Raw genomic sequence first — 22,622 nt, forward strand, 5'->3', positions numbered from 1 at the left:
GAACCGGTATTTGAAGCTGACTGCCAAACTATTCCACTGCCGCCAATGCATATTGCGCCTAAGGACCAAGAATATAAGATAAGAGAAATTAGGGCTCATATAGAGACATATAGAGAGTCGTTTTTCCCTCGCTCTATTTGAGAGTGGAACAGGAAAGGAATTGACTACCTGTGGAACATGATACACTTCGCCACACACCGTACGGTAGCTTGCGGAGTATCTACGTAGATGTAGATGCTGCCTGGCAATTGTCCTGCAGCGTACAGTCCAATTTTTAATTGTGATAGCTGTCAGAATGGGATCCACACAAATACACACAGAAGGTGCTACGGAAAGGCAAATGATTTAAGTTCGAGTTTGATGTTCACAAATTTCACCTCGGAATTCAAGATACTTTCGAATTTTCTTGACAACACCACGTGTAGCTCTTCTGAGGTCATTTTCGCGTTATCTTACGCAGGGAGCACCGTTCATAATCCTAATGATCAATTCGTCTGCTATATCTAATTTTTCTTCACAAAACTCACCTTTCCACCACCCCGAAAGGCATAGTTCAAGTAGTAAGGTTCATGAAGCTAGGGGGCCAAGAAACGTGACCATTACTGCCGATTCATCTTCTGAGGAATGTTATGTTTAGATTATTTTACCTGATGACTAGAATGTGCAGGGGCTCCGTCACACGCGAACATCATCTCCGAAACAGTAGGTACACGATAGTTCGGATTACGAGAAGTACTGCCCTCATAAAGGAAAACCAAGGCGATCTGATAAGATCTACATTTGGTCCCGTCAAGAGAATTCGAAAGGAGACTTTTAGCTTAATCATTTGCGTTTCCTTAACACCTTGCGTATCTGTTTGGGTTCCAATCTAACAGTTACACTTCTGCTGCCAAAAAAAATTGACACACGTCATACGGAATGTTTCATTGGAGATAGTCTATACTGCCATCTCCTAAAACATTTACTATTCATCTGGAAACATACTGTACTCAGCAGTAGTGATCGTAAATATAAGACTCTATAACTCCTTCAAAAGAGGAAGTTTCAGGTCATCTTATGACGTAGTTGTGAGCTCCAAGTTTAATAACACGACGACGCCTTTCCATCAGATGTTACGCAATGTCCTCGAAGGATCTTGCAACGCAACATGTCAATTTTAGAAATATCGCTTGACGACTTGCGGTTAATTGATGTAAGCTTTCTGTTTGAAAGAATCTCAAAGGAGGAACTCTCTCTTTAAGAGGTAGTGTAGGTGGGGTAGCCAAGTGAGGTCTACGTACAGTCAATACAGTGACCTTCAACGTACAGTTCAGGCACTTTCGGACCTTGGGATGAAAGACGTTATCGTTTGAAAATCAACTTCTATACCTTCCTCGTCGGTATGAGATGTTTTAGCCAGCGGTCAAAGTAAACGAGCCCGTGACACCTCTCTAATAAAAGAAAAATTGACCCAACTTTCGTTAAGGAGGATCAACTTTAATTTTGTTTTAAGTTTTTAGCTGCCACATTCGGTTTCCATACTGGGCATCTTACTTACTGCTTTTGTTTAGTAAACGCAGTTAATAGTCGAAAATTGTAGACACAATTGCCGGCCAAGCGGTTCTGGGCGCTACAGTCTGGAACCGTGCGACTGCTCTGGTCACAGATTCGAAACCTGCCTCGGGCATGGATGTGTGTGATGTCCTTAGGTTACTTAGGTTTAAGTAGTTCTAAGTTCTAGGGGACTGATGACCTCAGAAGTAAAGTCCCATAGTGCTCAGAGCCATTTGAACCATTTAGACACAACTCCTCTCTCTCTCTCTCTCTCTCTCTCTCTCTCTCTCTCTATACGAAGTCGTCAGATTGGTGTCTCAGGTGCGGCGATCCAGAGGTTAGAATCTTTGATAAGTTTTCGCGTTTGCTCCCAGCTGTTTCTTAGATCTGCCGTCAGGTTAATATACTGTATTGCGTTAATCCCCCACACATCTCGTAGGCTTCCCTTAAAGGAGTAGGACATTCTAATTGCAGCTCCACGGTGTATAGATTCGATAATATGATATCGTGATAAATAATGCACCAGCATTTGAGGGGAATGGTAAATTCCGCACCTATTAGACCAGAAGAAAACGTAATGCCATTCATTACTCATCAAGCTGTCAGTGGCGACCCATCATCAAATGGTGTACTGTTTTTAGTGATATTACTATTGTAGAGGGGGGTTTGTGTAGCTGTGGAAAGACAGAAAAAATCCAAACAAGTAAGCACTGAATGTACCGCAGTAACCGGAATTATTTACATCTTAAGGTGGTCTTAATGGTATTAATTTCAGTTATTTGCATCTATAGACTGATACTGGTGCGCAAATCACTTTGGAGAACATAGTTTACGTTTTACTGTAATGTTAACTGCACAGCACTACACAAACTAGTTTGGAAGACATAGTAAATGATAATTTAGGACAGCGCACTGCAAACACGCATAAAGTTCGACAGTTCATCGGCGTTGTCTTCCAAATCATATTAACTTGCTATGAGGATTACGTTTGTAATGTGACGCAGCATGTAGGGCTACTAGAAAAAAATAAGGTGTAAGTTAGCAGCCAGTTGGAACCTGAACACATATAAATTCGAAGTTTGGAAACGAAGACTAAAGGAATTATTGTATTTTATGAATTTACACACCTTGATTCTTTAGAAGAAGGTCTAAAAGGGAGTGTAGGCAGCTCCGCGAAAAAAGTAGATCATTCGTGTGTCTCTCCCGGATGACGTCCTCCACTTTCCAGAAGATTTGTGTTCACCACACAGACAACCATACGACTGCAGCACATATGGCCAGGGGCTTCTCGGCACAAAGGCGAGGGACAGATTGCATCAGTTATACGGGATATTAAGTTTCTGTCGACCACGATATGTAAAAGGGTATCCACGTTCCCCTGGTAATTGAGCAACGACAGCTGAATTGGTTTGGCGAATGTGGGCGGTCACTCGAATGCAGTGCACATCTGACCACCCAAAACGGAGAGTAATAAGAAGTGGCTGCGGTGCTGTGTGTGTGTGTGTGTGTGTGTGTGTGTGTGTGTGTGTGTGTGCGCGCGCGCGCGCTCGCTGCAGGAGTGGGAGGCGGGGGTGGGGGCCGGTCAGCGGTCAGGCAGCACAATTATCGGAGGGACATGTATCCGATTGTTGGTGGGATTAGCTCAACGGGCCGAGCGTCCGCCGGGCGCTGGGCGGCGGATCGTATCGATTGGCTAACCGGGCGATCGCTCGATCGGCCTGGAAGCGACGCCTCCTGGGCACAAAGCTCTCACGCTGCCTGCCCAGACGGCACAAGACGGCGTTACCCAGTCGCCGACAAGTCGAAGGTCGGGGTGGGCAATGCTGAAATCTTCTCGAGTGTAAACTAAAAATAGCAGCTCACACTTACGCCACAGGTGTGCATCTTGTTGAATTTCGACTTCATCTTCCGTAGGAGGGGCTTGTGGTGGTTGTGTTCCTCAGGTTAGAACTTGCGTTTGTTGCATTCCGGCGGCTACGCCAACAGTCGTTACTCCAGTCTTCATTTTGTTCATTTGAATTTTTTATTTATTTTCTCATTTTAACGTAATTTTGTTAGCTCCTTAAACTTGAAACTTAGGTATTATTATCGTTATCTACAGCAATTTTGGAAATGACGTATTCTCACTCAGCAATTCCCTTTTTAATAACTAATTGTACGTCTTTTTCCTAATTGCGTAGTCATGTTTGTCCAATATGGGTACTCTAGTTACGCCTGACGAATTTACGCCACAAACCTTTTTTGTGCTACAACTGCATCCCAGTTTACTGTGTAAAGCAAACCCATTCACGTTGTGATTCTGCCGGCACTGTTGCCCAGTTTGCACCATATTATTGAAGCTGTTCAAAGATGTCAAGCCAATTGTGTTTATACCTCTCGACGATGCCACTTTGGCTTGAGCATTACGATAAGATAAGGGTTCTTCTGTTTTAATCTGGTACGTTTCACTATTTTTAAGGTCATGTTTTCTATTCATATGAAATAAGTATCTTTTAGTTATTTCACAATTTATTGTTTACAAGATGCCAATTGTCCACCACTTGTATTTAGTTTCCCCTTTGCTAACAGATCTGAAGATGTTCATTATGGACGGAAATCTAATAGCTGAGGACAATTTGTTTGTGATCGTTGACCAGAATGAAAGGAATTCTGTACTTCCTGAATCAGTCTTTATTCGCTATTATGTCAAAGCTTGTTAATCTTCGCTTTCGTCAGCGTACACATGCAAGTTAGAAAAAGAAAGTTCCTTTGCACCTTTCTGTGACTAAAAGAGAATCCTGTCGACCCTTAGTTTCCAGTGATAAATTAGAATTAAAAATGGTCTACACGATTCCAGTTCGTTTACAATCTTCTGTGATTAAAAGAGAGTCCTGTCGATCCTGTGTTTCCAGTGATATTGTGTTAATGACTTCGAGACATCCAACTGCTGCACATATGGCCATGGGCTTCTCGGCTTAAAGAAGAGGGACAGATTGCATCACAGATACGGGATGTTACATTTCCCGTCCACGAGAAAAATATTAGGGACGGAACACAAACCCCGAATTTTCGGAGGGATCACAGTTTCATTTTCTGTTAGCAGTTTAGGGAAATCGCGCATAATCTAAATCTGTATGCCTGCACCGGAATTTGATCCGCCATCCTCCGAAATACAAATACAGTGACTCATTATTGCTCCATCTCTTTTCGTTTTTGGGTTTACGAATGTGTGATTGCTGTTTCCGTCATGTGAAATTCGTTTGGTCTCAATTTATGACGAAGCATCTTCTTTGGCCTGAAAGACCTGGACACGAATATTCGCGCTTATATGTGCCACCATTAACGTATACAGCCTTTTAGATTATGAACAGTTCTGGAAAGTACTTGGCGACTTAAGACAATGATTTAAATGAAAAGTGTTGTACCATGAACAGCTTCACCGAACACCATCAAACTAATCATATATTTTTATTTATATTTTATATTTATTTGGCATCACATGCGAGGTTTGTAGTCTAGTAGCTATGACAAACCGCCCTATTATATAGATATACTGTAATTCCAGAATACAGTATTTGTAGTCACATAAATTTCAGCACAATGCAGGGTTATTCACGGGTACCACTGGAGTTTCAGAAGACACTTCCGTGAAAACTACAAGACGATAAGAAAAGACACAATATGGTGAATAAAGCATCTCTCCAGCTTTTGATTCGTAATATACGTCGTGGTGTAGTTGCACTAGGGCAGTGATCGTCAAACGTAGTCGGTAAGGGAGCAAATATTGAGACTGTAGACCGGCAACACCCTGGCCGCATAGGAATGAGAAGAAGTTGGCAGGGAGAGGGGGAAGGAGGTTGACGGGAGGAGGGGGGGGGGGAGGGATAAAGTGTGGCCACTCAAAGAGAAAACCAGTTTTCGCCAAAACATGGTTATAGAAAGAAGCTTATACATTTTGAGTATCGCACCAAAGATTTTAAGCGAAAACGAAAATGATATATTGGAACAAGATTCATTTTTCTGAGCGCTTACATAATGACCAGTTTTCTGTACCTAAGCGGATTCTACGACCATTGCTATCGCAACAGGATCCCACGTTTGCTTTTCTGATTTCCAGGCACTTTGTCTAAGCGTCTTCACGCCCCAGTATCTGAAAGAATACTAAGCGGCTGCAACAGATCGTTTTCAATCGGACTTTTGTATTATGCCAAATATAACACAAGAGGGACGGTTTTAAGTAATATAACTTTAATTTAATTTGATTTAAAATTGTCACGAAGGAATAGAATGGCGGATAATACCTTTGTACATAAAAGAGTTTAGAAGTTTGTTTCACCTGTTGTTTATCCATATTTTTTGGAAGTAAGTAACTCATATTGGATGACCACCTTGACCACTTTTCCGCGATTTGATCCCATGACGGGATTAGTGATCCACTGAACACCCTATCAAACTGAAATAAATAACAAGTAACTATATCTGTGGGCCAAAAGACGTTATTTAAACACCGATGTTGTAAAAAAAATATTATTACTCTCCATGCAAGTCAGCTACCAACAAAAACAGAAATGAAGATCGAGGAGGCATGCTAGGGTACTCCAAGCAGTTGTGCAAAGCCACTGTGCCAGGATGGCGTAGTAGTTACCGCATCTGCCTAGTGAGCAAGAGACTTGGGTTTGAACTCTAGCCTTGGTGCAAATTTTCATTCTTCGCTTCAGTCTGCATATGTACATCATAATATAAACGACTTATGTTACATCAAATGACTCAGAAACAAGAAGGCCTTTACTAAAAAAATAACAGAACAAGCTTCTTCTGTGAATCTCAGTGACGACAGTGGCGATGTATATTATAACCAGTGTGACCACTTCTCGGCAGGCAGCAGTGTTGTACAGGGAGCAAAATATGCAATGGCTACTTTCCCCATCCTAGACACTTTAACATACATTGCCCTATCAGTCTTACTATGAACTGGAAACCTACATGTATTAGTATGTTATACGCATTAGTAACAGTAATTGCACTATGCGACACAATCGCAAATGTTTACTGAATACTTTTGAAGACATTTTTGTTTTATTCATTGCATTGTATGGTAACAGCCTTAATTTGATTTCATATTATTTGTTATAAACCGCATTTGAAGACGGCCGTCTCTGTTGTCCGCCTTTACGAATCGATCTTAATCCCATTCGACATTTATACCATAGCAGCTGATCGGTGCTAGTTGCACACGCTCGTGAATGCGCTACATCCGACTCTGCCTCCTGAGATAAGCTACAGACTTTACGTAGCTCACGGCCGAATTCACCAACGTCAATTAAAATTAAGCACCCCTTAAAATACTACTGTTTCTGTAAGTATTTTTGTTAGTTACTGAGAAAGGAAAATACCATCTTAAGAAGCTTTTAAGTTAGTTGACGTTTTCAGATTCTGCTTTTAGTTGATAGAAACATATCCAGTATGATTGTATGATTGCGACTGAGAATCGCAGGCCGCACGGACACTTCATTCGGATCGCATTTAGTCAGCGGGCCGCAATTTGACGAACAGTGCACTAAGGAGAAAGCGTGCCAGGGCGAGTTGACAGGTAATCCATTCCGTACTGTCGTATGTAGGCAACTCAATGAGTGGTTTACGAAAGTAAGGTGCTGTCTCATCTTCCTGGGCAATTCGTGTCAATGAATCCAATGACTTGCACGCACAAACTGTAATTGCCTCGTCCGCCTCAGTCGCCCATTCGTTTCCATTGCGTGAGGGTCTTTTTAATTAGACTCAATGCTAGTTCCCATGCTCTGCTGAGGTTGTAGCCGCTATCTCGGTTGACGAGCCGCGCGGGATTAGCCGAGCGGTCTGGGGCGCTGCAGTCATGGACTGTGCGGCTGGTCCTGGCGGAGGTTCGAGTCCTCCCTCGGGCATGGGTGTGTGTGTGTGTTTGTCCTTAGGATAATTTAGGTTAAGTAGTGTGTAAGCTTAGGGACTGATGACCTTAGCAGTTAAGTCCTATAAGATTTCACACCCATTCGGTTGATGAGTCCGTCCCTGTACGAATTTCGATAGCCTCTCTAACGACGCTGTCTGTGCCAGGACCCTGGTATGTTGGTAGTCCATTTCGTGATTTTCGGACAAACAGTGCTCTGCGACCGCCAACTTGTTGGGGTACCCAATTCGAGTGTACCTCTGATGTTCTCGGCAACGATCGTCGATGGTGCGCACTGTCTGTCCAATATAAGTCTTCCCACATTGACACGGAATCTGGTATATGCCGGCCTTCCGCAAACTGAGATCATCTTTGACACTTCTAAATAATGCTCGCGTTTTATTTGATGGGCAAAAGACAGTTCCTACTCGGTGTTTCCTCAATATTCGTCCTATTTTCCCCGATAGTGGGCCAGTATACGGTATATAGGCAGTGGCTATCTCTTTCTCCGTGTCTTCATCCGTCTCCACACGCTGTACCGTAGAGGTAGGGCGGAGAGCGGGTCCGATCTGCCATTCCGAGTACCCGTTTTTCAGGAATACAGTTTTGAGGTGTTCCAGCACTTGAGGTAGACTCTCTGCGTCAGAGATGGTGCGCGCCCTGTGCACCAGTATTTTTAGTACCCCATTCCTCTGCGCCGGGTGGTGACAGCTATCCGCTTGCAAATACAGGTCGGTGTGTGTTTTCTTCCTGTGGCCCAGGGTGTCATTTGCTCTTCTTCTGACCATGACGTCCAGGTATCGTAATCTTCCCTTTGCTTCGATTTCCATAGTGAATTTAATGTTCGGATGTATGGAGTTCAGGCGTGTAAGGAAGTCTAGGAGCTTGTCCCTTCCATGGGGCCAGATCATGAACGTGTCATCCACATAACGTAGAAAACAAGTAGGTTTCCATTTGGTTGACGTCAAAGCTTCCTCCTCGAAGTACTCCACAGGTAAGAGTGGGCTCCCCATTGCGACTCCTTCTGTTTGTTCATAGTATTCCCCATTAAAAAGAAAATACGTGGAGGTCAGAACGTGTTTGAAAAGGTCGGTCGTCTTCTCGTCAAATTTCTGTGCAATAAGCTCAACTGACTCTCGAAGAGGCACCTTGGTGAATAACGAAACAACGTCAAAACTCACCAGTGTATCTGAGTCCTTCAGCTTGAAGTTGTCGAGACGTTTTACGGGGATTTAAGACGGTCGCCCACCCTCAGGAGCTCAGTTCGTCAGCGTACCTGACGATGGTGACATGTCTGATCGCCGAAATATTGTGCCCGATGGACACTATGGACCGGCAGTATACCCGTGGACTGTTCGAGCAGGCCGAGCGGCTCTAGGCGCTACAGTCTGGAACCGCGCGACCACTACGGTCCCAGGTTCGAATCCTGCCTCGGGCATGGGTGTGTGTGATGTCCTTAGGTTAGCTAGGTTTAAATAGTTCTAATTTCTAGGGGACTGATGACCTCAGAAGTTTATCCCATAGTGCTCAGAGCCATTTGAACTGTTCGGGCAAGAAATACGACGGGAGAAACTGAAAAATCACACCTGCAATATGAGTCACAAACTCGTCGAGATGTTTATGTTGATAACCTACAGCTCTGTAAATAATTCTTCTTTGCGTTAGCTTTAGTTTTCTTTGAAAACAAATGACATTTTCGAAATGGACAGAGTACGAGGACTTGGTATCAATTTTTTGTTTTGATTGTGTAATATTTGTCTTGTAACAAAAGGGAAGTTTCAAAATAATATTTTCGGATATAAAACAGTGTGTTTGGTGATTAATTGTATAAGAAGACGAATAACTGGCTTCCCCGACGTGATTTAAACTAGAAACAAACATGATGAAAGATAGACGGAATAGTAATATCCAGAACAGTGATACGAAAATAGGAGCGGACAAAGTTAGTGCGAAACTTTATGCGTTCTGACTGAAAAACCTGATATATGGTTCTATCAGGCTGAAGCTCAATTTAAAATCGCGGGAATACAGGCTGAAGCAACCAAATTATTTGTAAGCACATTTAGAGCCGCGATTTGTCGAAAATATATGGGATCTCGTGAACAGTGACGAAAGCAACGAATACTCGTAAGCTAAAGAAAGACTGTTAATGACTCAAGGAAAATAAATAACGTCAAATTAAGAAGTTATCTAGCGAATTAGAAGTTGGTGGTACGGAACCCAGTCAACTTCTTCGGAAAATGAAAGGTTATGTCAGAACGAACGTTTCAGATAAAATTTTAAAGACAAATTTCATGGTAGCGCTCCAAATATTTTAATAATCTCCGAAGAAAAAGTGGACGAACAAGCGCAAGAGGCTGATCGGATGATGTAAAGCGAAGAACTCAGGAACTTCAATCATCTTCAACGGAAGTGTTCCATACGGCGCGTGTTTATTCAGTATCAGTGGATTTCGTTCTGGTAAGGATCGAAGAGCTGGAAACTGAAGTCCTCAAGTCTAGACCTAGTATCAATCACGAAGACGTTGTGGTAGCAGAGGCAGAGGCAGTTCAGGATAGTACAACTATTTTCATTTTCTTTACGCATCAAACTACAGCCCTCAGAAGAGCGTCCAACCTTGACAGAGAATTGTGAGGAAAACTCCAGTCGGTAGACACAGTAGCGGCAGAGCGTTCTGCCGCAAAGGTACACCAGGCCACCAGTATCGACTGTTCGTGAGACATAAAACTTCAGGGTTATGTTTCCTGGCTGACAACGGTGGTGAGGTCTCCGTCATAACCAGCGTTTCCCAAAGTTAAGGTTAAACAGGCAGAGTAAAACGTTTATGCTGCAAGTGAATCTGAGATTAAAACTGATGGATAAAACATATTGAATCTTGATTTAGGTTTAAAACTCAGTTTTGAGTGGGTTTCATTGTGGCCAACACGACGAACGGTGTAGGCCTAATCGTTGTAGACTCTCTTCATCAGTTTGGCTTAGTAACACACCTGAAAAGAAAATTATTATTTGACAGTGACAGCTACATGTGGCTTCATTATGGTGTGCAGTGATTTGTCTGATTGCTGAATGTAAATACACTGAGATACTTAAAATTTTTATTACCTGGCGGAACCCACATTTATGCCAGGAGAAACTGAGCAAGATGTTAAACATTATACTGCAACTAGCAGTGGCCCGCCAGTGTACTCAAAAGAAAGCAGGTTATATTAACAGTAAATAAATTTGACTAAACAATAATTCCAGTTCCTAATGAATCATAATACAAGATGTCCGTCTAAATCCCGGTGGGCTAATCCTCTGCACATGGTCATTGGCGCGTTTGTTGGGACTACCGACGTCTTCACGACCGGACTTTTCCTGACCACTAACCAATTCCTCGCATAAATGATGTAAATTACAACCTTGTGAGCAAGACAATACATCTCCTCAAAGCATGTTACTAAATTCCAATCGATGAAAGTGACAAGGAAAAGAGTACTGGGATCACACCTTTTGGACTTCATGAATCCAGTTTCATACCATTTGACATCAGGAACGTACACAGTACCTTTTAGAGATTTATTAACGAACGTGTGAGAGGTTTCGATTTCTGTTTTGCATACTTAGTCGCTATACTGATAGCTTCTTGTTCTCCAGAACAACATACTCAACACTCGTCAAACATCAAACAAGATCTCCAAAACTGGGCAAAATCATGCACAGCATGCCAAAAGAACAAGGTGACTAGACTTATTAAATCTGCTTCCGGCCAGTTCCCAAGCACGGATGGACGATTTAAGATCGTAAACATCGATCTGATTTGTTCACTGCCGCCCTCATGCAAATTCATATATTGTTTAACGTGCATCGATCGGTTCAGTAACTGGACAGAGGTATTTCCACTACGTGATGTTTGAGCAGAAACCATGGCACGAGCGTTTAATAACTCCTGGATGAATAGATTTGGAGGGCCTAACTAAATAGTAACTGCAGAAGGAGCGCATTTCCAATCAGAGCTGTTCCGTGCAAGAGCTAAGATTTGTAGCTCCAAATTAACTCAAACAACGGCATGTCATCTACAATCAAATGAGAGAATAGATTCCATCGAACGTTCAACGCAGCCACTCGAACACATGGTAAAAATGAATAGAATGACTCATTTCTACAGTTCTACTGTGACTGCATTGCTGCGTGAGAGAAGAAAATAATTCAACAGCTGCTGAGTAGCTGTGTGACACAACTCTAACAATGCCTGGTGATTTCATTGTAAGGTCAGAAAACGAATTAGAAGTGGGTCTACCAGCATTCACTTCTCAGCTACGCCAGCAAATGGGTAAACTATGCTCTTCAGAATGTTCTCACAAGGTAAAGGAAACACCATTCGTCAGTAAAGATCAGCATAATACGACTCACGTATCTGTGAGGAATGACAAAGCCAAACTAGTGCCTCCCTAAGCAGATCCCTCTGAAGTCCTGAAGCGAAAAACAAATTATTTCATTCTAAAAGTTAAGGACTTGCCAACTAACATCTCACTTGACAGATTGAAACCAGCCTACATCCTTGTGAACTCAAACACCAATGGTTTACAGGATAACCTACAGAGCACTTCACCTGTGAATGAGTTACCCACACTTCCAAGAACCTCACCAAAGAAAGTTACCCGATTTGGTCGATTAGTGAGATTCCCCGAGAAGTTCAAGTAGTTGAGTTATGCACCGAGGGGGGAGAGAATAATGTAGTGTCATGTTTATATTCATAACCTAGAGTTCTGTAAATAATTCTTCTTCGTGTTGACTTTATTTTTCTTTGAAAACAAACGACATTTTGAAACGTGCGGAGTAAGAGGTATATGTATGAGATAATTTTCTTACAGAAAAAGAGTGGTTTCCAAACAATATTTCGGATCTAAAATACGGTGTTTTGTGATTAACAGTACATGAAGACCAACAGATGTTCTGTCCACTGATATGTCTCTCTTTGCTGCATGCCTTGCAGATCTATATAGTTTAGGAAGTCTTCTTCTGAAACGCTGGGGGTTCTTATGAATAACCAGGTATTTTTCTTGAGCTGTCTTAAAATATACACTCTAAATTATTTATATGAAATAAAATTAAAATTAAAACTGCAGCTGGTTTCCAGTTACTTGTTACAAATCTTAGCTCTAACGGCCACTCACGGATTCCTATGTCTAGATCAATTACAAGTGAATTGATCCAGCTACCCTTCTAGTCTGATTCCATTTCGCAAAAAATTCTAATCTACGAGGGCTTGCTGAGATGTTAGATCTCCGATTTTTTTTTCCGTTTCCAATGTCGGGCTCCATACAGTCTCGGCTTGGCCCTGTCCGATTTTCATCCGTTTCCAAAACTCTAAGAACACTTTCGAGGAATTGACTTTGATAGTGATAAGGCGGTGCTGACAGAGGTGAGGATGTGGCTCCGTCAACAACCAAATTTTTTGTTAACATTTTTGTAGAGCAGCTATCTTTAAGCTGTTTAAAGTTAGTGAAAAACAGTCTAGATCGCAAAGGTTATTTATTTAAAATGACCGGTTTCGGCCTAGTCTTAAGCATGTTTAGAATAGCATCATCAGCTGAAGTTGACGATGTCCAATACAGTCAGTAGACCTCAGTCGCTGTTTCAGGAGAAATGGGTTCATCTCCACGGTAACTATGCTAAAAAATAAATATGTAGACATGAAGAAAATCATGCACAATGTTAATAAAGTTTGTCTTGCTTAAAATGCCTTAACAGTTTTCACATAAATTGTGAAACATTACTTTCATCCGCCTCTCATACATTATACAGGGTGATTCAAAAAGAATACCACAACTTTAGGAATTTAAAACTCTGCAACGACAAAAGGCAGAGCTAAGCACTATCTGTCGGCGAATTAAGGGAGCTATAAAGTTTCATTTAGTTGTACATTTGTTCGCTTGAGGCGCTGTTGACTAGGCGTAAGCGTCAGTTGATGCTAAGATGGCGACCGCTCAACAGAAAGCTTTTTGTGTTATTGAGTACGGCAGAAGTGAATCGACGACAGTTGTTCAGCTTGCATTTCGAACGAAGTATGGTGTTAAACCTCCTGATAGGTGGTGTATTAAACGTTGGTATAAACAGTTTACAGAGAATGGGTGTTTGTGCAAAGGGAAAAGTTCTGGACGGCCGAGAACGAGTGATGAAAATGTAGCACGCATCCAGCAAGCATTTGTTCGCAGCCCAGGAAAATCGACTCGCAGAGCTAGCAGAGAGCTGCAAATTACACAATCAACTGTATGGAGAGTCCTACGAAAAAGGTTAGTTATGAAACCTTGTCGTCTGAAATTGGTTCAACTACCCGAGGCGATGGATCGGCCGCCAGGCAGCCCGTGACAGAGCACTTCATCACTGGCCTCCAAGAAGCCCTGATCTTACCCCCTGCGATTTTTTCTTATGGGGGTATGTTAAGGATATGGTGTTTCGACCACCTCTCCCAGCCACCATTGATGATTTGAAACGAGAAATAACAGCAGCTATCCAAACTGTTACGCCTGATATGCTACAGAGAGTGTGGAACGAGTTGGAGTATCGGGTTGATATTGCTCGTGTGTCTGGAGGGAGCCATATTGAACATCTCTGAACTTGTTTTTGAGTGAAAAAAAACCTTTTTAAATACTCTTTGTAATTATGTATAACAGAAGGTTATATTATGTTTCTTTCATTAAATACACATTTTTAAAGTTGTGGTATTCTTTTTGAATCACCCTGTATAATAATATCTAATATACCTAATAGGTAATAATCGTCACAAACTGTTTCTCTAATCCTATATGTCCAATTTTTTTCCTATTTATAACTGTAATACAGCAAAGACAACCACTTTTGTATCCTGATCGTAGAGGCAGAAATATTTACTATCAATTATTGCATAACTGAGCATCACATCATGGTATTAGCCTGAGAAACGTGTAAGGCTAGAGCAAGGCGCTGCATATCACCACAGTCTCCACATATCCTCCCGGCTACCTTCTCGATGTGTTGTTACCTAAGATTATCTTTTAGACGACTTTAACAATTTGTAGAAGGAAAGATCGTTATATCATTAAATTCATCATTTGCATGGCCATGTTGTCCGTAGTTGCTTTACAATTCTTGAGGGTATTTTTGTTCTGTCGTTGCCCTACAAAAATTCGTTTTTGTCACGAAACGCGTTTCGCTTTATTGAGGTAAAGCATAACACCACTGATGATGCTTTACCTCAATTAACCGAAACGCATCTGGTGAAGAAACAAGCGCATTTTTGTAGTTGCAACGACAGAACAAAAGATACCACCAATGAATGGTCTACATCTACTCAACATGTATACTCCGCTAGCCACCAAGCGATGTGTGGCCGAGGGCACTATTCCCGCCAAAGTCACAAAGTCATATTCCCCCCCGCTCTGTTCCACACGCAGATCGCGCGTGGGAAAAACGATTGTCTGAACGCCTCAGTACGAGCTCTAATTATTTCCCTTATCTTTGAATGAACGTAATACCAGTTAGCATTCTGCGACATGGCTAGTATGTCATGCTAGAACAACACTCTGTGTTTCTCCATTTATCGCGCTACAGCCGTAGGGAATACGTGCAGTCAGGCTGGGCGCTATGGTACTCGTGTCAGCGCACGGCTCGCGACCCGAAGTCTTAACTGCCTCTGGTTTACATGGTTCTTGTGAGGTTTTCTGTCATACTGGGGAAATATGCATGCTTCGATGTCTGTTTAGCTCTAGATTTGCTTCGTGCACTATTCGCATGTGCCCCATGAGGTGGGAGAGAGTGCTGAATCTACTGTATCTTGGAGGACATCCAAGAGCTTTTTCGCGGTGTTATTCAGGCAACGGCGAATATAATGGATTGTCTCTCTCTCTCTCACCAGCGCCAAACTGGCTCGTTTTGTGGTGCGAATGGCCGCTGCTGTACTTATGAGGTAAGATATCTTCGCGAAAGGTAGTATCTAAATACCACCTTGACATTTAAAGCCGGGTTTTCCAAGGAGTAGAAATTTGCACTGCGTAGTACGCAATGCACCCAGCGTAATGCGCCTTCCTCTCGACAGTGACAAAACAGTGAAGGTGTTTTCCGAAAGAGTCAGCTGATTCTAAACGAGTTTAATTGGTTAACGCAGCGTTCTAGTGAAGCAATTGCTGCAAGTAAAGTAAAGTTTGTGCGCAAAATGCCTACAAAGTGCTGATAACGGTAAAGTATTAATTGACACAGCGTCAAAAACTGTTTTCCTGCACATCGCACAACTCTGGAGCAAAGTGTCCTCTTATTCATAAGCAAACTCAAGAGTTTCCATTTCATTTTTCCCACACGATCCATCAATACTGTAAAGTATATTAGCACTTTGATAAAGAAATCACCCTTTGTGTGAACACTTTTCACATACAGCACTTGTGGAGTGAATAGTTAATCCGCTTGCGGTTTAATTTCTTGGGAAAACACAACTGTGCAACGTATTTAAGCTTGCGTCCCTGGCGACGCAAAACGCGCTATCCTGCTCGCGCGGTGCAGAATTTCTACTCCTCGGAAAATCCGACTTAGCAGGAATATGAGTGAGCAGAGAATCAGCTTGTTTTTGTTCCACAGCGTGACAAGCACCTTTGACAAGCACCTTCATTTGTTGAAGCATTTCCTCCCCCGTACACGTATCCCCGGCGTATCTCTGACTTGTAGAATTCCCGGGTGTTAGCCCAGGTCACGATATTTCGGCGAAAAGTCTTGTTGCTATATTCTTGTGATTCCTGCAGCTCTATTCTTGTCAGTGTCCTATATACACTACTGGCCATTAAAATTGCTACACCTCGAAGATGACGTGCTACACACGCGAAATTTAACCGACAGGAAGAAGATGCTGTGATATGCAAATGTTTAGCTTTTCATAGCATTACACAAGGTTGGTGCCGGTGGCGACACCTACAACGTGATGACATGAGGAAAGTTTCCAATCGATTTCTCATACACAAACAGCAGTTGACCGGCGTTGCCTGGTGAAACGTTGTTGTGATGCCTCGTGTAAGGAGGAGAAATGCGTACCATCACGTTTCCGAGTTTGATAAAGGTCGAATTGTAGCCTATCGCTGCTCGCGTTGGTCGAGATCCAATGACTGTTAGCAGAATATGGAATCGGTGGGTTCAGGGGGGTAATACGGAACGCCGTGCTGGATCCCAACGGCCTCGTATCACTAGCAGTCGAGATGACAGGCATCTTATCCGCACGGCTGTAACGGATCATGCAGCCACGTCTCGATCCCTGAGTCAACAGATGGGGACGTTTGCAAGACAACAACCATCTGCACGAACAGTTCGACGACGTTTGCAGCAGCATGGACTATCAGCTGCGGTTACCCTTGACGCTGCATCACAGACAGGAGCGCCTGCGGTGGTGTACTCGACGACGAACCTGGCTGCACGAATGGCAAAACGTCATTTTTTCGGATGAATCCAGGTTCTGTTTACAGCATCATGATGGTCGCATCCGTGTTTGGCGACATCGCGATGAACGCACATTGGAAGCGTGTATTCCTCATCGCCATACGGGCGTATCATGATGGTATGGGGTGCCATTCGTTATACGTCTCGGTCACCTCTTGTTCTCATTGACAGCACTTTGAACAGTGGACGTTACATTTCAGATGTGTTACGACCCGTCGCTCTACCCTTCATTCGATGCCTGCGAAACCCTACATTTCAGCAGAATAATGCACGACCGCATGTTGCAGGTCCTCTACCGGCCTTTCTGGATACAGAAAATGTTGCCGGCCGCGGTGGTCTCGCGGTTCTAGGCGATCAGTCCGGAGCCACGTGACTGCTATGGTCGCAGGTTCGAATCCTGCCTCGGGTATGGATGTGTGTGATGTCCTTAGGTTAGTTAGGTTTAAGTATTTCTAAGTTCTAGGGGACTGATGACCACAGATGTTAAGTCCCATAGTGCTCAGAGCCATTTGAACCATTTGAATAGAAAATGTTCGGCTGCTGCCCTGGCCAGCACATTCTCCAGATCTGTCACCAATTGAAAACGTCTGGTCAATGGTGGCCGAGCAACTGGCTAGTCACAATACACCAGTCACTACTCTTGATGAACTGTGGTATCGTGTGGAAGCTGCATGGGCAGCTGTACTTGTAAACGCCATCCAATCTCTGTTTGACTCAATGCCCAGGCGTATCAAGGCCGTTATTACGGCCAGAGGTGGTTGTTCTGGGTACTGATTTCTCAGGATCTGTGCACCCAAACTGCGTGAAAATGTAATCACATGTCAGTTCTAGTATAATATATTTGTCCAATGAATACCCGTTTATCATCTGCATTTCTTCTTGGTGTAGCAATTTTAATGGCCAGTAGTGTACGTTTATCACTCTTGTCGCTGTCGACAATCGTACTTCAAATGGTTCAAATGGCTCTGAGCACTATGGGACCTAACTTCTGAGGTCATCAGTCCCCTATAACTTAGAACTACTTAAACCTAACTAACCTAAGGACATCACACACATCCATGGCCGAGGCAGGACTCGAACCTGCGACCGTAGGGGTCATGCGGTTCCTGACTGAAGCGCCTAGAACCGCTCGGCCACACCGGCCGGCCTACTTTGAACTAACACTCGATAAAAAACATAAAACCCTTAACTGGGGTAACATGGGGGCTAAATCTGTCTACCTGTAAAACTTCATACGTCCCATCCTCAGCTATGTAAATGTTCCATTGTGTCACTGCCACCTCACTTTTTACCAGTCCCTCCAGATCCTTGAATCTCTTGCTCTCAGCCTCGCTTTCCGCATCCATTATCCTCCGTCATTAGTAACCTACACCAGTTTCAAAAATTTCCATATGTCCTCAAGCATCTGTACACCTTCGTCAATCCTACGCCTTCCACGAAATCCAATTTCAGCTCTCCATTTAATTCCTTGCCACACCTTTGTCCCCACGTTCTAACTTCCTTACGTTTACACATACTCGTTGTCCTTTGATAATTTCATTGGCCTTTCTCTCCTGGACACTGAGATGTATCCATTCTATCCACTATAATCTATGCTACTGCTACCAATACAAATGACGGATCTAGCCCACACTTTCCCGGCGTACCTACAATCCTACCCGCCTTCTAGGACCCACATCCCTCTCCTAGTATTTCCTAACAATCGTCCCTCATCATATCTCGTATCAGTTCCCTTCTAGTCACTTCTGTACCGAAATACTTCACCTAGAATTTTCCTAGGAGCCACAGCATCATTATCCTTAAAGATTTCGAGAACATATTGTCATGCTTAAGATTATCGTTTTTCCTTGAAATCTATTTATTTTAATTGTTACATACAAAAGATGAGAATGGTAACATAGTCGCTATTTATACAAAGTTACAGTCACTAGGAGGGGAACGGCCCGAGGCTCCGGTCGCCTTCTAGCACCGGGAAAGAGTCCCGGTACCCATTTGATAGCGGGATGAATGGACCTGAGGTCGTCATGGAGGAAGGGAAAGGAGGAAAAATTCTCGGCACTATCCAGTGCTCAACCCGGGACCTACAAGGCCACAGTCTAGCGCTCTGCCCGCTGGACTGCCTCTGTATATGTCTATATTACATCTGCACTAAAACATGACATTGTTTACAACAACAACGTGGTTTATATGGTGAAACAGTTAATTTATGTATTGCTCTTAATGCATAGAAGCCGAGGTGTCATGTTGTATAAAATAGCATAACAAATCGTTGCATTTTTCACTCTTTCACTTCGCCGAGAACGGTTCTGGCCACAAGCTGTGTTCACTAATGTACAAGACCGAGCTGGAAAATAATGTCCCCTAATTTTTTATTTGAAAACTTTTAAATAAAACAAAGATTATTAACTTTCTGCATCTATATTCTTCATATCTACATGTTATATTTCAACAACACATTTATCCCAAAGGAAGGGCAATTTGTTGATACCGTCATTGTAGAATATTTGAAGTTGTTGTTGGAGACACAACCTCATCTCTGCTTGCACTGCCTCAACACTGTGAAGACGAACGCCACGAAGTTGATCTTTAAGTTTTGGAAACAGCTGAAAATCGGATAATGCTAAATCGGGACTGTACGGAGGATGTTCGATGAAAAGTTGATCAAAGGCATTCGACTGTTACAGAGGTCACAAAGTTCGCGTGTGGTATGACACTGTCATGATGAAGGACAGCGAGGTCCATATGTGGATGAGCTCTTCGAAACTCGATTATGGCACGATGTTTCTCAGGCACCGACATAGTTGCGTTAGAAACTGTCTTGTTACGTGTGTAAGTACGCTTTTTTAGGCTTTTATGTTGGTAACGCCACGTAGCGCTCTGTATGAAAATCGCTGACTGGGCTGTGTGCAGTCTGTGGCTGCGTGGACTCATTGTTGGAATATTCGCTAGTGTAGTGTTTGGCAGTTGGATGTGAACAGCACGTAGCGTTGGGCAGTTGGAGGTGACCCGCTAGCAGTGGTGCTTGTGGAAAGAGAGGTGCCAGCGTTTTGAGAGGTTACTATAAGCGGACGTTCTGGACGTGTGTTCGCCAGAAAAAGGAAATTTGTAAAGATGGTTGTCATGGATTGATAGATATATGATGACTTTTGAACATTATTAAGTTAAAGACAGTGTTTGTTATCTATCAAAATCTTTCATTTGCTAACTATGCCTATCAGTAGTTAGTGCCTTCAATAGTTAGAATCTTTTATTTAGCTGGCAGTATTGGCGCTCGCTGTATTGCAGTAGTTCGAGTAACGAAGATTATTGTGAGGTAAGTGATTCATGAAAGGTATAGGTTATTGTTAGTCAGGGCCATTTTTTTGTAGGGACTATTGAAAGTCAGATTGCGTTGCGTTAAAAATATTGTGTGTCAGTTTAGTGATGATCAGAAAAAGTAAAGAGAAAACTGTTTGAGAACGTTGACTTTCGCTCAGCTGTTTGAAAATCATATAACGTAGAAGTTTACCAGCACAGTCATTCATAACTTTTCTGAGGGGACGTTACACATGTTACAATTAGGACCCTTCTAACGGCAGAGGACTACAAATACGTAGACATTAAGACTAGAGACAAGGAATATTAATAACATTTGTTTTATTTAAAGAGCCTTAAGAGTTTTCACATAGGGATTTAGTGGCATTGCTGTTCAGCACGCTCTCGTAACTTCTAACATCTTCGTGTATACTACTATGGGTCAAGTGGAAGGGGTACTATTCTGGAAACACTTTGTTTCCTGAGCGGTTTTGTGTAGGTATCCGTTGGAGAGAGGCGCGTTTGTTGTTTCTGTATAATGTAAGCTAAGACAATGAATCGCATGCCACAAGTCCAGCCCGCAGCTAATGCCGTCAAACCAACGACATACAGAATGGTCACATCCACAGGGGAGGAGGGGGCGGTGGGGGGGGGGGGGGGGGGAGGAGGGCTCCAGCTGAGGGTGAAGCTGTCTGCATATCACCATGCGGATATTAGGTCGGTCATTGTATGCCATCGTCACATTGCATGATCTACGTTCCTCTCATTGCCATTCTACGACGCTCTTGTATTCACTACTGTCTTGAAGCTTGCCCTGTACGAGTCTAAATTTCATAGTATGCAAGCTCACCGTCCGGATGTGGATTATTCTGCAACGTTTCTGCTGACTCAAATTCCAATACTGCATTTTTTGACGTCGACAAGATCGTTGGGCGCTTTATTTCACACTCCCTTTTCGTTTGACGATCGTCCGTTGAATTTTTATTGAATGATACCCACATTTCTGGAGACACAGGTTAAGGTCCGCGTGTGTCATTTTTCCGCTAAGTCATTTGTTACTAGCTTACTGTTCTAAATATCCATCATATATGGATATATTAGAGCCATTATTTCTAGAGATTTTCAGTTTTCATAAACATATTATGCCAATTATCACTCACGAACATTATGTGGCAATTGATTTAAACATTGTATTAATATGAAATATTTACAATTTTTTGTCTCTTTAGAGTTTATTTATCGAACTTGAAAAGCCTAGCCGTTCCACTTTTCGTTATGTTTTATTGTTATGTTTCATTGAAAAGTTTGCTATTAGTTTATTGCTGGAACTGTATACACTTCCATTTGAGGCCACTATCCTCTTCAAACCGAAAACAGTCAAATGAAATTCTTCTATTTAACCCACCGCAATAGCGAGCGTTTTTTAAGAGAACATTAAACACATTTTAGTTCAAAGTAGTGAAGGGCTTGGGATCTTTGTGGGCGTAAACCCTAAATTCTGTCATTGGACGTCTTGTTCACTCAGATGAAGTTCTGAAGGGCGACAGTTCGCTAAGCGGATAGTGACCATTCGGTCAAGGAAAGAGTGCTCTCCTCATAACAAGGCGACAAGTGCATCGAATCAAAGACGGTTTATTTGTTCTTACACACATGGAGTAATTTATACTGCGTTTTCCTTGAGAGTTCTGAATGGTTGGATGAAAGCAAGACAACTTTAGAGTCAAAAATGGAAATGACAAGTTCTGTCGGTCGCCCTTGGAGAGATCATGCCGTCGTGTGAAGTTTCAGTCGTGGCCGCAGTCCACATGCTCTTTGCGAGGTGTTGCGACTGGGACTGATTTAAGGGACGAATTGCTCCGAATGTTTGCTAGGGGATATCTATTGGTGAACACCGCTCAGTTTTCTACAAGCCCGGGTTTGATTCCCGGACAGGTCGGAGATCGCTCGGAGACTGGGGGCTGTGTTGTCCTTATATTCGTATCGTCATAACTGACACGAAAGTTTCCAGAAGCCGGGTGCGCTGTGAACACGACCTCTCCCTCATCACGTGCTCCGTTGATATTCAGATTACACTGACGCTGAATCCATCACCCCAGTTGGTATAAAATGATAGATTATCCCCATGAAGCTAATAGGCTACCTGAAAATTCAACTGACGCACGTATAGGAAAACGTTATTTGACAAGTTCCTAAACTCATCAGGGCCTTGCCTATTGCTTATGATGGGAGTACCTCGGCATTTCAATTGAATACCTGACTATTACGGTTGTTGAATGATAGAGTTTTATCTAGTAGTATTATGTTTATTCAAACAATGTGTAAAATTTGCACAGAACACATACATCTAAGACAGATTTTAGAAAGAATTCACATAATTGAAATGAAACAGTGATATGAAAATGAATGGTTGTTAGAGTCGCCACCAGCATGATGCTGGACAAGTAGACTGAGATGGTGTCCA

Source organism: Schistocerca serialis, chromosome 4, assembly GCF_023864345.2.
Source record: "Schistocerca serialis cubense isolate TAMUIC-IGC-003099 chromosome 4, iqSchSeri2.2, whole genome shotgun sequence".
Taxonomy (NCBI): domain Eukaryota; kingdom Metazoa; phylum Arthropoda; class Insecta; order Orthoptera; family Acrididae; genus Schistocerca; species Schistocerca serialis.